Source organism: Phoca vitulina, unplaced genomic scaffold (assembly GCF_004348235.1).
Source record: "Phoca vitulina isolate PV1807 unplaced genomic scaffold, GSC_HSeal_1.0 scaffold3, whole genome shotgun sequence".
NCBI classification, from domain to species: Eukaryota; Metazoa; Chordata; class Mammalia; order Carnivora; family Phocidae; genus Phoca; species Phoca vitulina.
In genome coordinates this window covers 47,336,565-47,355,392 of record NW_022589706.1, presented here as the reverse complement: position 1 = coordinate 47,355,392, position 18,828 = coordinate 47,336,565, and the positions used below count along the sequence as shown (strand labels likewise).

At 33.9% G+C, this 18,828-nt stretch overlaps 1 protein-coding gene across 8 annotated transcripts in view; it reads left to right on the top strand.

Annotated features, from left to right (window-relative positions):
• Window positions 1–18,828, top strand: part of EPHA5 (EPH receptor A5) — a 346,898-nt gene that overhangs the window by 256,435 nt on the left and 71,635 nt on the right. The gene's annotated exons all lie outside the window — the stretch shown is intronic.

Below are 18,828 nucleotides of genomic sequence, written 5' to 3'. Positions count from 1 at the left end.
TGATGGATACCAAACAGATGCTCTGGCAAACCAACATTCTGAGAAATAACCAACCCTTTTTCATGACTGCTTTTATTTTCAGCTTCTGAATGATTTCAATTTGAATACATCAATCACAGCGTGTACTGATTTAAAGTGAATTGTACTCAATATTGTATCAATAGATACATTAACATGTGTGTTGCACATCTACATTTTTCATTTTGAACAAAAATAAAAGAGGTAGAGAGACCCAACAACAACTTATGTAGAAACTATTTCCTGATATTGAGTTGAGCATAATCAATCTTCAGAAAAAAAAAATTTAGAATAACAATAAGTAAATAAATCAAATCATAAGAATGCTCTGTTCCTACAACAAACATATCTCCATTCTTTATCCAGGCTATTGTTAGAAGCGCTACTTAGTAATTAGAGGTGTCCATTTGAAAATGTTTTGGTGTTAGACTATTACAGAAAACTTGACGAAAGTCTTCATGGAAATATTTAGACTTGCATAAATATGTGAAATTGTAATGTAGGGTCCAAAAAAAGTCAGAAAATCAATATTCATATTGATTTTGTTCCTGTTCTACTTATTTACTTTTGACTCTTCAGCACATATTCAACTCATAAATATACAGAATTGGGCACTTTTCAATATACTGCATATTGTATTCTGAAAAGATTTATGACTATATCCTTAAATTACAGTAATTTATTTTCATAAAACCTTGTTGAAAATATTCCTTTGAACATCCTTTCTTTTTGTATCTGAAAATTCCTTTTCTTCTAGTTCCTGTTTATTTAAGAATGTTCAAAATTTTCTTAAGTGTGTATACAGAAATCCATCGCTTACTTTTAATGTTAGACTAGCAGTGATGCATTTTTAGAATTTCTAGGTGGGAAGCAGTTTGTGATTTTGTGAGGACAACTGGCCCTATTTGACCAAAAACCTGGCTACCTGGTGACCTACAGTTCTTGTCTCTCTGAAGTCACCTGGGAAGACTCCTCTGATTATGTCCCTGTTTCCTAGAAGATAAAAATTTTGTCATAAAAACTTTGCTCATATTTATTTATTTTTTAATATATTTTTTAAAGATTTTATTTATTTATTTGACAGAGAGAGAGACAGTGAGAGAGGGTACACAAGCAGGGGGAGTGGGAGAGGGAGAAGCAGGCTTCCCAACGAGCAAGGAGCCTGATGTGGGGCTCAATCCCAGGACCCTGGGATCATGACCTGAGCCAAAGGCAGATGCTTAACGACTGAGCCACCCAGGTACCCCAAAACTTTGCTCATATTTAAATAGGATAATTAAGTTGAGTGTATGGTAACTATTAAGAAAACTACCACATGATATGAGTCTTTTCTCCCTCAAAAGCATAGATAACTATGATACAGTTTCAGAGTTGGTTTGTAATATCATTTCTTTACTTCTGACTGAGATATTAGTTGGTTTCTTCCTTTCCAAATCCAGGAGTATTAGTTATAGTTAGGTACATGGGGATCATAAGAAGATACTGTATTTCTTAGGTCCACACTTAGAGGAAGTGAATAAAATGGGAGGAAAGATCTGAGATCTAGAATCCAATAAATTTGTGTGTTTAAGGGTTTATTAAAGGAAAAATCAAATATAGAATGTATCATGTTATATACTTAGCCACACTGTATTTATTTAACCTACATATTGTTAATGTGAATTTACTGATGACATTCAGCTATGGATTCTTGCTTACTTGTATGTGAATCAGCCCTTGTTCTCAAAAATTTTTCTTCCCCAATATATACACAAAATTGACTTAAAAACAATTTACTTTGTTGCATCTGTAGCATTAGACAAAGTGTTTGAGAGAAGGTTCAATTAACCTATTACTTGGTAACTGAAGGGTAGTAATGTGTTAGTGTGTGTGTGTGCACACATGTACCACATGAATTCTATAAGTACCTGGATTTGCTGTGTAAGAATAATTAAATTTTAGTATAATTTCTCAGTTATACTAGAATTACATCTACATTCAAAGGTACAACCAAAGCTTAATTTTCAGCATAACTAAATCTGAGACTTGGTAAGATAAAATTTTGAATGTATTGTCTTGTAGAAGTATATTACTTTTAAAAAATAGCAATACCTTATTAATTTGTACATTGTTTATTCATATTAAATTTTTTTCTGAATTTAATTTTATAGCACACAGCTTACTATGCAAATACTAGGAATCTTCAATTTAAAGGAAAACAAATCTTACCCCTCAAAATCTGAGATTTATATTTTTTTACCAGCATATATTTTGCATGAGAAATTTTCATTACTTCATTTTGTTGAATGCACATTCTTGAATTTCAGGGGGTATTTGTCTTGTAAAACAAGAACATCTTGTTCTTGTAAAAACATCTCTGGCCATCTTATTTTATTTTTCATGGATAAGTTATTTTATGTTGCTTTAAATAAATATATTTACTCAAAACCTAAATGAAATGATTCTTGAAGGTCTTTTTCTATCTCGTTCAAGGCAATGAGCTTTGAAGTTTTTGTTTGGACTAAGGAAAGTGTGCCTATCTCATAGTACCTACAGTTCCTGAATTAACTCAGTTAAGATTTATCAAATAAGAGAAAAATTAAATGAAGAAATGTAGCCAAAACCTAACAGTATTTGGGAAATTATTATGAGTGACAAATTATTGAAAAAAAGTCTGCTCTAGGATTGGTCTGAAGACAGTGAATTATATTTGTTTCTCCCTCCTTTCTTTGCCATAATATGACTAATAAACACACACAAAAATACAATGAACTTTAGACTATCCTCTCACTCTAATCTATTTTGTTACTTTTTAATCTCTTGAGTTTATTAAAAACCAGGTATTTGCTCCTAGGTGAAATGTATTTTAATTATAAATAATTTGACTCCTCAGTGGTGATACAGATAAATTAATTTTTATATGTTGCAAAATATTAATATTACTTAAATGTAATATTTACTGACAATTTGTATCATTTGGACCCAGAGGAAATATGTCTTGAAGACACATATTCACTGATAATTGGTAGTTTTGTTCACACCAAGTCAAAAAAACAGGATTATAACATTTTGAATACTATGGGACTAATTTATTTCAAAGAAAAAATAAACGTTTTTGTTCTAAAATAAATGAAAGATAAATAAATCAAATATAGAGACTTTCTAATCATTTTAGGCTAAAATTGATTACACAGAACTTCTTGGAGTCTTCCTATCGAGATACAGTTAAAAATAATGTAAGCAGATATCCATCTTAAAGGAAAAAGTTCCATTTAAAAAAATACAAAAGAATTATAACATCTTAGGATTCTGTCAGTCTTAGAATTTGTGTGATTTTCGTGTTTAGAGGTGCTAAATATTCCATAGAGCATTTTTCTGCAGGGGTTAGATTCTCCTTTTTACTTTCTTTACCATTAATTTTAATTTTTTCTTTTATTGGACTACAAAACAACTGACATGTCCTCAGCAAACTATGAGCTAGTTACTCCTGATATGCACAGCATGTTGAAATTGTTGTTTAATTTTTCCCTTTTATCAGTAATGACAATGCACATTGATAACTTTATTATGTACTAATTTTATTGTTTTTTCTCCTTATAGTTACTACTTTATAGTATAAATTGTTTAATGAACTAACATTTCATTAATGATTGTCATCTCCACGCTGCCACATCTCCACATGCTTGAGCAAGTCTTTTATAATGTCCTTCCCCTCTTTTCCTTTCTTTTGAAGATGATCATTGATTACATTAAGTTACTTTTTTTCTGTCTCCACTTCAAACTTGGTGCCTAATTCTTGATTACTGGATACTTCTTAACCTGATATAAAGCTTAAGTTAACAGGATTTAGTGGTACAGAAAGTATAAAGGAAAACATCTTTCAGTGTAGAGAAACTTTCTTCTTTGAACCTTGGTCAATATAGTCATCCTGGTATTAAACAATATTTTTTAATACTTTGTTTCTGATCCCTCACTTATTACATGCTCATGAATTTATTTTCTTATCATTTTTTAAAGAGAATTATTTATTTATTTGAGACAGAGAGTGCACACACAAGGGGAGGGGCAGAGGGAGGGAGAATCTCATGCAGACTCCACACTGAGCATGGAGTCCACTTGGGGCTTGATCCCATGACGTGAGCCGAAACTGAGTTGGACACTTAACCAACTGTGTTACTCAGGCACACCTCATGAATTTATTTTTTAAGAAAATTGCTTTGCTTTTTTATTTCAATCAATTCCACAGGTATGCTCAGAGGTTAAAAACACACACACGTTATACACATACACTCCCACACGTTTGCACAGGTTCTTGCAAATAAGTACAAAGAAGTTGAAGGTGTTCACCAGTTTTAAAAATGGAAAAAAAAAACAAAAAACAAAACTATGAGGTGGAAGAAGAGGTGGAAGAATTTCCTCAAGCTGCATAGCCTTTGATGTGATTTTAAGGCTACTCATATATGACTTGAATATTATGACGCTCCTGAAATGATAAATTTAGTTTCAGGGGTGGCTTAATGCTCATAAAAAAAGTTTTTTTTTTTTTTTTTAAAGATTTTATTTATTTATTTGAGAGAGAGAGAGAGAATGAGAGAGAGCACGTGAGAGGGGTTATGGTCAGAGGGAGAAGCAGACTCCCTGCCTAACAGGGAGCCCGATGCGGGACTCGATCCAGGGACTCCAGGATCATGACCTGAGCCGAAGGCAGTTGCTTAACCAACTGAGCCACCCAGGCGCCCCAAAAAAAGATTTTTTTCTGGGCAAAAGATCTTCCCTTGTTTGTCCTGTCCATGTTCAAATCCTCTGGCTGGACATATAACTGCTAAATCCTATTTCCCTCTTTGTTAATGAAATAATCGAAACTCAATTCACTTGAAATATCTCACAGTTTCTGAGCCGAAAATTCTTCAATGGATAGTGTACTTGAAGGCTAACCTATCAAAAGTTAGATACTGAGACCATGTTAGAAATTTAAGGAAAAAAAGTAGATTTATGTAAAATGCTGCTTTAGGTTTTTTATTACTTAAAAATAATATTAAAATTTAGCCTTTTGTAAATTTTTTTTCAAATGTCTTAATGATAACAAGTTATAACTGACATATTCTTTAAATATCCAAATATTTATTGAACATCTATTGCACATAAAACACCAAGATAAGTCCCAGGCATATGAAATAAGAAGGTAATGCTCTTTTCTCAACGTGTTTCCACTTTAATTTAGTAGTCAGATCAATGGACAGAATTTCATAAACTGAATAGCACCAACTATGGATAAAGACAAATGTTTAAAATGGAATCCCTCCTTCATGGTAACTTTTTTCTTTTGGACCACAATGACAGTCTGAGACATTAATTGATTTCCTGCCACAGTTCTTATGTTAGGAAAAATGATAGTTTGATGGTAAAACCCACCGGACTTAGAAACTTTCCTTCATGCTTATTTGGAGCCACATAAAATAATTATGCAGGCGTTTTGAATGTAATTATTTAAAATTCAGACAAGTGCCAGAGCTCTGCCTACTTTTGATATCAAAGCATAATAGCTTTCTAAGTGAATGGTTTTTAAAGGGTTTTCTGTTTTCTCTAAAACAGAGAAGCCTGTTTTCTCTAAAACAGAGAAGCCTCTTTGTCTAATGGGAGTAACATCATCATCATCATCATCATCATCATCATCATAATGTTCATAATAAGTACAATATGCTCTAGCCCCTTGCCCCAGAGAAGCACATAGCTTCCTCCTGCTTTCAAGTCCTCGCAAAATCCCATCCTCTCCTTTGGGCTTACTAAAATGATGGCCCGTGATTCCTTCTGCTGCATATCAGATCTCTCTTACTTTGATTTGCCTCTTCATAACACATAATTGCTGTTATATACTAAATATATATTTCTCTTGTTAGTTTTTTGTCTGTAGATCCAAGATGGCAAAGATTCTTCTCTGTGCATTATTTCTTACCCTGTGAGAAAATGTCTAGAACACAAATTACTGTATACAGTCAGTTAGTGAGGGTCTGGGGCTTGAATCCGGCTCTGACTTTAGGGTCCTTGTTCTTCACTATATAACTTCCCCATGACATGTAAGCATTAAATTGTATGATTTTGGTGAAACTCTGAACTCTAGTATACAAAGTCACTGATTCTCTACTGCCCAAAATAATGGTATTAATTAACATTATTTCAAACTTTCCAAACTGGTCAGTGATATAATTAAAATACCTCCTAGAAATTAATGTCAGTGATATCTTGACACTAAAGTAAATAAAAAATACATTGGATTTTAGTGAATTGTCCCTCAGTCCTTCACGGGAAAATTGTACTGGATAAATTATTTGTTCTAGAACCATGCACATTAAATGTCACCAACTTTATGACCATTCCTGATTTTGTAATAGCTGATTAATTTCACCTCTGTGTTTCCTCAACACATTTTTTTCCAATTGAAGTAGTTTTAGTTCATCATTTTATATATGTCTCTTCTGATAGATATGTGTTCATCTTGAGCATACAGATTATAGTGTAGATTCTCAGTACATGTCCAGTGATCTTATCACTGGAAGAATTAAGCTGGAGTTTGGGACTCTTGAAAATATGCTGCAAACTACCCTTCCAACATTACCTCTATGTGTTTTTGACCCTTTGGTTGTGTATGAGGCCAAATTCAAAGTGGCTTATTCTTAAAGAGAATTATAGATCATATAGATGAAAAGTTCCAGAGATTAAAAAAAAATCCAAAGTACAGACACTTACTGATCTAGGTGCTAAAACAGTGTCTGCGCAATTGGAGGCACATGATTAAAGTGTACTGTGGCACAAATATGGTATTTAAAGCCACTCATCAAAATTCGGTAATTTGGGTGGAGCCCAGCAACAATGACATTGAGAGATAGAGTGGAGGAGAAAGATCCAGTCAAAGGAGATTGAGGAGTGGCCCATGAGGTAGCAAGAGACCAGACAATTATTGGATCACCGAAGCAGGAATGGTCACTCTGTTGAGCCCAGCTCTGACCTTAGAGCTCTTGCCTTTCACTCTCAGAGCTCATATGGTACAGCCTCTGATAGGAACCTAAATTCCAGCTCTACAGACTAAGTCAATCAATAACACTGGGACCTTAAATAAGAAGAGGATGAAGAAGTTACACTGCATGGCCCAGCACAGTAGGACCTCACACCTGACTCTGAAGACAGGGTCCGTCTCATACAAAGCACATGAACTAAGAATGTGGAAAGAGGATCTCTATCTGTGCCTTTTTTCTTATGCTTCATGTCTTACTATTTAAACCTTACCCATGTGTCAAGACCCACATTAACCATTATTTTCTATCACAAAATCTTCCTTAATTCCATTAGCCAAAGCCTTTTTTCCTTCTGCTGAAGTCTCGGAGCAATATATCAATATTTCTCATGAAATTTAACACTTGCAACCGCAAATTATTGTATATTGAGTAAATATCTTCTTTTCTTCAGTATTTAGAAGATAAAGACTTCTGTGGCTCTCCCACATAACCTAATTGAATGAATACCACATAAATTATTGAATTAAAGCTAAATGGTGCATCAATCTCCATTTGAAGTGCTTTGTTTCTATTAATGTTGATAGTTTGGAAAATGAAAACTGTTAGCAACACTGACATAAGTCTAATAGAATGCTTAACCATAATGTGCTTTCTTCCTGATTGCTGAAATATTTTGTGCCATCACAAGTAAATGCAGTAATTTCAAAGAAGTATTACATAGGAGTTAAGAAATCTGCACCAGACGGGGTGTCTGGGTGGCTCAGCTGGGTAAGCATCCAACTCTTGATTTCAGCTCAGGTCATGATCTCAGGTCATTATCCTTAGGGTCATGAGATCAAGCCCTTCGTCAGGTTCTGTGCTTTCAGGAGTTTGCTTAAGATTCTCTCCCTCTCTGTCTGCCCCTCCCCCACCCCGGCTCGCGCGTGCTCTCTCTCTCTGTCTGTCTCTCAAGTAAATAAATAAATCTTAAAAAAAGAAATCTTCACCAGCTTATATTATTTATTTGACATCTGGATATGCTGATGCCAGTATGATGATGCACCTGGTATCATCGAACAGCAATAGTTTTTATTAATAATAATGTAGGTCAACAGGTTTGTATTTCTCTCCTGATTCTCTTCAGATAAGGGGTAGCATGAATATGTTGGTATATTTAACATTTCTAACATAACTAGGATCATATAGTTTCAAAACTCGGTAAGTTTTGATAAGAAAAAGTATTATATGAAAATATTTTGCCTAATATTATTTTGTTTTAAAATACTAATAAATAGCCAAATATTTATAATCACATGTACAGTCACTGATTTTAGAAAAGCTCTCATTAAAAGCAAATCTCAGTGGTTTATGAATTAGCAGTAGATGTGACTTTATGAAATTGTAATAAATCCAGGCATGTGTATTGATTTAATATCTGAGAGTTGTTATTCCTACTATTTTCTCATGATTACATGCTTTTTTCTTCAAAGGCTCTGAATCAAGGATAATTAGAGAGAAGATCATAATTTATTAATAACTGACAAATGGGGATCAGGGCAGAGTAGTGCCAGAAAGAGTAGGAGCATAGCAACAACTAATTGCCCACTGTGGGAAGTAAATCGTCCTAGGAAACTGAACCCAAGAGGGTTACTGGTTCAATTGCTCAACGTTATTGAATATCCTACCCGCAACTTCTCACAGATCAAACACGGAAACATCACTGCAACTCTCAGGAAGTTCTACTGAGGCAAACATTTTGAAGGAAAACGCTATGGTACTCAGACAAGTTAATATCATTGATTTGCAAAAATAAAATATATATATATATATTATAGCAAAGAATCTAAAGACTCTCAGATTTCATCAAGTATGAAGCATAGGGCAGGTCAAAAAGCCTGACTACAAGAGCAAAATATGCTCTTTGTCTGAAGTTCCATTTGCCTGAAGCTCCATTTCTATAAGATATGCAATAGAACATGCTGGCATGCCAGGGCTCTGAAAGAAGACTCTACCAAGTTTCTGGGAATCTTACCACATCTCTCTCAGCCCACACAGGCTCTCACAGGAACCTGATACCCAGCTTTACAGAAAAAAATCAATAGCACTACCCTGTGCCAAAAGGTAGACCATCTATTTAACAAAAACTCAGTTAATTTCCTGAGCCATGTCTGGGAGTATATCTATTGCTGAGAAATGAAGCAAATGACAATAAAATGTTCCAAATGATTTTAAGCACCCGCTAAAAGCCACATTTGTTTAAGATCTGTGCTCTTTTTTTAGAACTTGCCTAAACTTGGAAAGATAGAAATGTTTCTAATGGATTAGCAACTCAGTTTCAAAAGCTGAATTCTTTATTGCACCATGTGGAGGAATTGACATAAGATATATTCGATGTCTGTGATAGTTTTAGTGCTACAAAACATATTATATCCTAATTATCTTGCTTACCAAAAATCTTTGGACTATAGCTCACTCCTTGCTTCTCATTATTTCTTACTCCCCTGACTTTTTAATCTCAGAAAAATAGCACTTTTCTGTGTTAGATCTACAGGCATTGCTTAACTCTCTTGTAGCCATCAAGACTGCATAACAATGTCAGTGAATTTTAATGATTATTTTGGGGTTCTGTTCTTTAAATCACAGTTTCATTTGTTTATTTTTTTTAAATGGCCTGTTTGCTTTTCTTCCCATTTTTATGGGCTGACCTTGGGTTCCACATCTCCATCATGGTCATTGTTTGTTGAGTTCTCTTGAGTCAAGGTAGATTGAAAGGCAAGATAGGTGGTTAAAATTTATTGTAGGTTGTTTGTTTTTGCCTCCTCTTCACACCACCACTTCCATCCTGAAAGACAAGATATCAAGGTGGCAAAGTGGGACCTCTTTGTGGTGATTAGTGAAGGAAACACTCGCTGCTTTTTAGATTTTCTTAGGTTGTTTTTAGACCAACATTATGATTCCTCTCCAGTGTCTCTCCAGACTGAACATGCCATAGGATTCAAATATTCTCATGTATCTCACAAACACCTCTTCTCCACCTCCAAGGGTTCTTCATGTCCCTGACATTGGGAATTCCTAGCACTGCTTTGACATTTCAGTGCCTAGTTCACTGTTTTTCTTGAAGAAAATTTAATAGGCATTGGTTTAAACTGATTCTATCCATAGATGATATATACATTGTGCCAACATTAAAAAAAAAATCTGTACATGACTTCATTTGAAGTCATGTAACTTTGTTTAGTACTTTAATTTAATTGTTTAATACTTTGTTTGATACTTTCACTGTTTAATACAAAGAGATACCTGGTATAAAATATGGAGAAATAATACACGTAAGAATGTAAAGGTAATCATAATAGCCAATCACAGAGCAAATATTTGAACAAACGTCTTTAAAAATATATACGAATATAAAATTAAGTGAAAAATTTTCTTTTTTTTTTTTTAAAGATTTTATTTATTTATTTGACAGAGAGAGAGGCAGCGAGAGAGGGAACACAAGCAGGGGGAGTGGGAGAGGGAGAAGCAGGCTTCCTGCGGAGCAGGGAGCACGATGTGGGGCTCGATCCCAGGACCCTGGGATCATGACCTGAGTGGAAGGCAGACACTTAACGACTGAGCCACCCAGGCGCCCCTAAGTGAAAAATTTTCTACATTAATGTTATTTTTCCTAGATATTCTAGAATCTTACCACAAATCTTTACTGCTAAAGTTATTTGTGAGATCTTCATATGCCAGTAACACATGCTACTTTTTAAAGGATACCAAGCTCACATAATATTTAAGCAGTGTAGATATTAAATCTGAAAAATTATTCTGATTTTCTTAATTTTTTTAAATTATAATTACCAGGAGAATGCCAATGTATTGGTCCAATCTTCCTCAGAAAACTTTTTAAGATGAAATTTAGCTACCCAAATGACTAATTTCTATCTCATCATGCCAAAGATGATGTAAAATCTAAAAAAGTTATCAAATCAGCATGAATTCAGTATGTACATAAGTAATGTTGAACATTGTTTATATATAAATTTTGATGAGACAAATATATAAATCAAAATCTACATTTGTAGGACTTACATGTTTTCTAGTGTATAAGGACGTCTTGATTTATTTTGAGGTCAGTATCTGACTCTTTCTGATGTAGTCCTATTCCAGCTATTTCAAATGTACATATAGTGGTCTAGATTTACCTCGTCTCTAGTCATTTGTAATGTTATGGGTCAGTCTAAATCCAGCCTTTCCTGGAATCCTAAAAAACTATAGTTAATCATTTCAAACCTGTGCTAGTTTATACCATCACTCTCTAGCTCCAGTGGGAAAATAGTTACTTTTTTTGTAGTTTTATAATACAGTCATTATAAATCTTTTTTTATTCCAAATGCTTGTATTTTTTCATCTTCTGAAAATTAATTTAAACCTTTTGGTTGCTGGATATTAACCAACCTTTTTATTTATTATTTACTTTTTTATTTTTTTAGTTGAAGTACAGTTGATGTACATACAATATTATACTAGTTTCAGGTGAACAATATAGTGTTTCAACAACTATATACATCACGAAATGTTCACCACGGTAAATCTAGTTACCATCTGTCACCATACAAAGTAACTACAATATTATTGACTACAGTCCCTATGCTGTGTTTTTCATCCCCATGACATTTATTTTATAACCGGATGTTTGTACCTCTTAATCTCCCTCATCTATTTCATCATCCCCAACTGTCTTCTCCTCTGGCATTTTGAGTTTCAAACAGATGTCTATTTTACATCCAGTGTTTTTCTGCCCAAGAAAGAGCCTTCTAAATATTCATCCCAGAAATTGAAATGGAAAGTCCTTTTGTACATCTCATCTCTCTGGTTGGAACCTGTGTAGTTGGCCCTTTGTTTCCATCCTTTCTCAAAACCAGGGTGACTGGATCCTGCTGCTATGTCTCCAACCCTTTGAAAACCCCCACTCTAAGAGGACTCCTAAATAACCCAGTTTGGAAGTCTGTCAGGGGATCATTTCTGTACATCATATGTCCTGAAGTGAAAATCACTATCAATTCTGCTTCCGTCTCCCCACCCACTGTATTATAATTCCTTAGACCTCAAATATGCAAATTGCTGGACTGCTTTAGCTATGTTCCAACATGTCTTCAACTTTAGATTAATGTGCATTTCCTTAGATGAACATCCTTAGATGTCATTATTTTGACATTACCAAGATATCTTGCCATCAGCCTTTTCTATACATTTCAGTCTTTATTTTGCATTGCATGTTACATAGTTGGCATGGTTAAGATGATTGTCCTAATTTCTTACTAGCTGATATTTTATTTATGTTTGCATTTCTTAATTTTATGATTAAAAGTTATATGGAATATGGAAGACAAAATACGGAAAGAAAACTAATCATATTTATCCACCAGAAAATCAATATTCATGTTTTGCCATACATTTTAAGATCTTTTTATATATAAGGTTGAGTTCATAATTTATAATTTTATTTGCTGTTTTTCTTTGACTTCACATAATAATATAAAGTTTCCTTGTGAATTAAAAATATTTTAAAAGTAAAATTTGGTAGCTTTTTGATATTCTAATGCCTAACCTTTCCCATATGCTTTCTCTTTGGTTTTATTTGTTTCTTTTCTTTTTTATTATTGTTATGAGGGAGAGAAGTTGCTATTTCTATCTTTAATGTCCTTAGAATGTATTTGTATAATTCAAAGGATCAATGAATATGAATATTTTTAAGATTGTTGATACATATTGACAAGTGGCCCTCCTAAATCATTGTACCAATTACCATTCCTTCCAACAGTGTGTGTGGCATTTCCTGGTGGTACACAAACTAGTCAGTCTGCTAATTTAATAGGAAAAAATAGTTCTGTATTTTTAATTGCATTTCTTTTTTATTTTTGAAATCTAAAATGTTTATCGATATATATGCAATAACTATAGTCATTAAGTTTTCTATTACCTGTTTCATAATGTACATATAAATGCTCTTTACCTATTTAGACTAGTGGGATCTTAGTTCTTCATATAGTGAAGATACATCATTATAAGTGTCAAGATTTGTTTACTTTTTAGTAATGTTTGTTTTGCATTAGATACAATTGTTAATTTTATCTTTTGGGGAATCTAAATTGATATCTTCTACAGATGTATGTAAGTGCCAGCACTGTTTGTCACCCTCTCCCAAAACTGTTTTAGGTCTCCACCTGCAGCATATACTAAATAAGTGTGTATACAGATGTTCTGTTTCCTACACTGCTCTGGGCTATCAAAGCTATTCTTCTAATCTGTCTAATTTGGACCAGGATCATATTAGTTTAAATATTCTTTTAAAATATTTTTCAATACTTGGTCAGGCTAATTTCTGCTACGAAATCACATACGGTCATAATTAGAAATATTTTATGTAAGTACTCTTGTGGGTACACACATCTATATACAATTATATGTATAAAAAACAATTGTAACCATAATTAACCACTATTATGTTATATATGTATATAACATATTAAAATAGTTAAAATTTATCACCATTATATCCAATTTTTAACTTACGACAATTACTGTAACATATGATCTTTTTTTTTTTTTAAAGATTTCATTTATTTGACAGAGAGAAAGACAGCGAGAGAGGGAACACAAGCAGGGGGAGTGGGAGAGGGAGAAGCAGGCTTCCCGCTGAGCCGGGAGCCCGATGCGGGGCTCGATCCCAGGACCCTGGGACCATGACCTGAGCCGAAGGCAGACGCTCAAGGACTGAACCACCCAGGCACCCCCATTTGATCTTAATATTACTGACCAATACTAATAGAAAACAAAATACACTTAAATGGAATTTGAATGGTTTGATGTGAAAATGAACATTTAGTTTCCTTTTAAATCAATCTCATAATTAATCCTATTCTCATATGTTTATCACAAAATGAACTTACTTCTTGTGTTTTGATAATTTCAGTATACTTCCACAATTACTTTAATTATTTGAGTATGAAATAATTGATTAATTGATATTATTCTTTCATTAAGACAAATGGCTGCTTAAAACAAATGTTACTATCAGAGCTATGCTTAAAATATTTTTTTAAGCTGGAAAAATTAGCATCACTTTTCCGCAACTTTATCTGTCCTTACTTTTTCCTCTCTACTTCTCTCAAAGTAAATTGAAGCCTAAAATAGCACAGGTTAGTCATGAGAGTCACACACTCCTCTCAAAGAAGCTTTAAAGAGAGACCTGTTTCAGCAGTGAAATGACTGGGAGGGAAAAGCTCAGTATTAACTTTAAGCATCTACAAATGGAGGTAATTGATGTTTGCTCAGTGAAAGAGTCATCCTGTAGAAGAAAGCAACACATGATTCAGTATTTTGTATGTCAACACTATTATTGTGCCAGAACAGAACTAAGATGCCAGTTGATTGCAAAGATGAATCTATGTAATTTTCCTTTATTGAACTAGTAAAGATTATCTCTTCTGTGGAAATAAACAAAAAACACCCAAATGAGAACAAGCAAAGGCTATTTATTAAGAGATTGCTATAGCAAGAGAATCAGCCACCATCACTTGGCATCTGGCAGAAACCCAAAGGCAGGCAGTGGAGTGTAAAACCTTTATAATGAAAAGAAGGGAAGGCTTTAGTTTTGCCCTGATTGGAAGTTATTGGCATGGGGTAGCTGGAGGTGGGCTAACTGGAAGTACAGCATCCTGTGGGATTGGTTAGGGGAGCATGTTTGATTTCTTCTAGTTGGTCCTGAGTTGGACGATTGGACAAAAATTAGGGAAGGTGGTATTTATTGATAAAGTCCTGACCAATTGACCACTTGGGTCAATTGCTACAGAGCTTATGCTTTGGCTTTCTATCTAGACTGATGACTGCAGGCTTGGTGTCAGAGTTCTATTTTTTTTTTTTTTTTATTTAGTCTACCCATTGTCCATTTGTATAGTCAGTCTCTCATTTATACATTCACTGAAGACTAGTACAGGTCTTTTTATAAGTTTAGTGTTCAACCATAAAAAAAAAAAAAATTAAAAAGAGGAAAAACTTTAAGGAGTGTAACCATGAATATACTGGGAATTTCTTTTATTAAGTGATCAGATAAATAACTATTTCAGGGGCACCTGGGTGGCTCAGTTGGTTAAGTCTTGGTTTTAGCTCAGGTCATGATCTCATGAGTCATGAGATCAAGGCCTGGTATTGGGCCCTATACTCAGTGCAGAGTCTACTTGAGTTTCTCTAATCCTCTCCCTCTGTCCACCCCTCTGCTTACTCTCTCTTTCTCTCTCTCTCAAAATAAATAAATAAATAAATAAATAAATAAATAAATAAATAAATAATAAATCTATTTCAAATCAGTATCACTTTGAATTTTATTGGTTTATGAAAGAAACCATGTGATTTGGGAGTTAAAGGATAGAAATTATTTAAAAAGAATTTTATCAGATAACTTAAGAACCAATATGTCTTTATAATGTCAGAGAAGTGGGAGAAAAAAAAGAGGGGGAAGTGAGATTGAGATAAAGGTGAAAAAAATTACATTTGTAGTTGTTCTCAATAACAAACTTTTCCTTTTACCTACCTATTTGCCAGTTTTTGAGGTCAGATACCAGTTTGTAGTCTGTCCTACTTATATAATGCCTACAATGTTCTATTTCCTATCTGCTATTTGAGGAGGAAGTTGAGTTTTCAGAAGATTATAACTGAACTGAAGGAGAGTTCATCCACCAGATGCACAGCAAGCCAATAAAAACTGACACCAAGCCTTTGAAGTGAAGAAAGATAGGTGACTTATTTGTGTGGTACCACCCAGGAGAATAGGGAGCTAGCGCTCAAAAGTCCGGAGCTCCCTGATGACTTGCAAGTGAGGATTTTAGGGGCAAAATTTGGGGCAGGTGTCTTCTGAAAAGGTGGACGTCATTGACGGGAGGCCCAGGACGTCACACGAGCACGTGTTCTGCTGCCACTTCCTCTGGTCTCTGGGGGTCTTTTCCATTTCAAAAGACTTAAAATCTAAAAGAAATATATTTATTCCTTATATTAGAGATTTCATATCTTTAGGTAGTGCTGATTAACTACTTGTCCTACAGCTCCCTATGAATAATAAGCAAGGATTCCTATGCCTTGAGCCTCGGCCTACATGTTCTTTGGCCAGTTGAGCCATGCCTGGGGGTGATATGACCTCTAATGTACATTTTTTCCATCTGAGCTGACAAGATGGATATTGGCTTTAAAATATAAATACTTGGTAAGAGTATGTAGACCAAACAGAGTAAAAAGGCATTAGTGTTCTATTGACCATATCTAAATTATAGCTTACATATATTTATGTATATATTATGTTTATACATATTTTCATGTATATGTAAATACATATGACATATAAATGTAGACATATAAGTGTATAATAATATAGTAGTGACATTTAGGTTTTTAAATTTGAATAATATAAAAACGTTTAAACAATGTATTAAAAGCTGAAACAATGTGATTTTCTTGTTCAAAATATCGCATCGGAGCCACTTTTTGAAAAAATACTTGATGTATCATGTAACCTCTTTTGGCTATAGCTCACTAAAGCAGATTTTTCTGATCTTTGTGACCTGTAGGGTTTGCTTTTTTTTTTTAAGATTTTATTTTTTATTTATTTATTAGAGAGAGAGAACACAAGCACAAATGGGGGTCAGAGGCAGAGGGAAAAGCAGGATCCCCGCTGAGCAGGGAGCCCGATGCTGGGCTTGATCCAAGAACCTGGGATCATAATCTGAGCCGAAGGCAGATGCTTAACCAACTGAGCCACCCAGGAATCCCTAGGGTTTGCTTTTTTAATGGGATTTGAGTCTTTGACATGCTTCCTACTTTCATAGCGTGGACATTCTAATAGTGAGATGTCATTTCAATGTAACACAATTAGTATTGTGTTTTTAAAAATTGGTACAAGAATAGAATAGAGGGTATGATTATCTTTTCTTTAATGAGTACAGAAATATTTTTCAGAAATGGTAAATTTAAGCCGGACCGGGAGAATGAAGAGACATTTTATCAGTTCATTGATAGTGTGTGATAAGGAAGGCATATAGGATGAATGCACACGACATGTCTGGTGACTCTCTAGAGTCTGTGACTCTCTAGATGTCTACAAGGATTTCCACAGCCTCTGCCTGGGACCCTCCCCAGCCTCACCTCCAGTCCTTTCTGCTATTTTTGGCATGAGCTTTCTTATATACAAACATTATATATGTATATATAAAAATAATATATATAATATATAAAAGTATATAACTAAATATATATGCGGTTCTGCTTTGCTCCAGCTCAGTAACAGTTGAAAGAAAATCTTTTATGTCAAAATATCCACTTCTTGAAAGCTCTTCTGACAAATCTGTGGCAAAACTGAGCTTCGCTTTCATCTAACTTTATGTAAGTCTGTGGTCCAGTAACTACAGGGCAAAGTAGAGATGCTGAATACAGATAATTTTATAGTTTTGTTATTTTGGTTGAGATATTATGACTTCTGGTTAATCTAAGTAGCTAGTACTGAAATACAGAAGTTCAAGAGTCTGTTATTAAACATTAAACTTGCCGTTAAAAGAAACCTGTAAAGATCAATGTTAGAAAGAAAGAAAAACAAAAAAACGAAAAAACTTGTGGTTTAAAAAGATAGAGAACAGGGTGAAATTTAGTTACTTAACAAACCAGTCTTAATTGTAGATAATATAAATTAACATTTAAACAAATTGCAGAATTATTTAAAGTACTTACCAGGGAAGAAATTGTTTTTAAGCGCCTCTAGGCACTTCAGAAGTTTCTATTAACATGCAGACCATTAATATGCTAATTATAAACCTTTCCCTTTGTATTCATTAAGCAAATTCCCCTAAGACTATTATAAAACACATCATTCAATCCAACAAGTATTTATTGAGTACCTATTGGATCCGTGGTTGTCAGTCTGGAGGAAATTCAGAAGTAATGATACCTGGATCCCACAGCCAAGCTATTTTGATTTAATTGTTCTAAGGTGAGGCTTGGGAATTGTCTTTTGGTTTTTGTTTGTTTGCTTAAGTATCACCCGTTGCTCTAATCTGTAGCTAGTTTTAGAATCATTGCATGATGTGAGTAGAAAGTTGTTTTTATATAATTTCTTATTCTGAGAGCACAGCACATAGATTCTTAGTAAATATTTGCTAGTAAGGAGGATGTTTGTGTCTACTACTGCAGCCAAAAGTTTACAAAAGTTGATTAATATTTGGGGAAATTCATTTTGAGTGCCTAAATATATACTGGAATAAGCAGACTGAATCTAACATGTTCAATGACATTTGCTAGCTGCATCAGCCTTTAACTGTGGCATTCATGGAAGAAGAACCTGTTTTATAATGATCTTTGGCCCATTAGAATGATGAAAAGAAATACAGTGAATCTTCATTAAAGTATGGCTTGGGAAATAGATCAATTGAAATGTTGTCTAAAGATAACTTATCTCAACCTTTCTTTCTACTTTCATGTAGTGTGTGATATTCCGAGGTTCTAATGGTTGTTTCCAAAGTAAGAAATAAGGAGAGTTCCTGATTCTAAAGATAAAGTCAGTTTTTTGGTTTGTTTGCTTTTGTAACTTCATCCTTAAGGCAAAGGGATGACTGCACATGGCACACTTAGATTTGTAGAGTTTGGGGTTTTGTTTTTATTTTAGAAATCCTTGAAATGTATATGATTTATTTACCTTGGTCACTTATATGATTTGATCTCTATTTTATACATGCATTAGTAGGTATATACATTCATAGCATGCATATACATGCAATTATAGAGTTGGGGCCATTAAGTAATTTTATGGCATCTATCC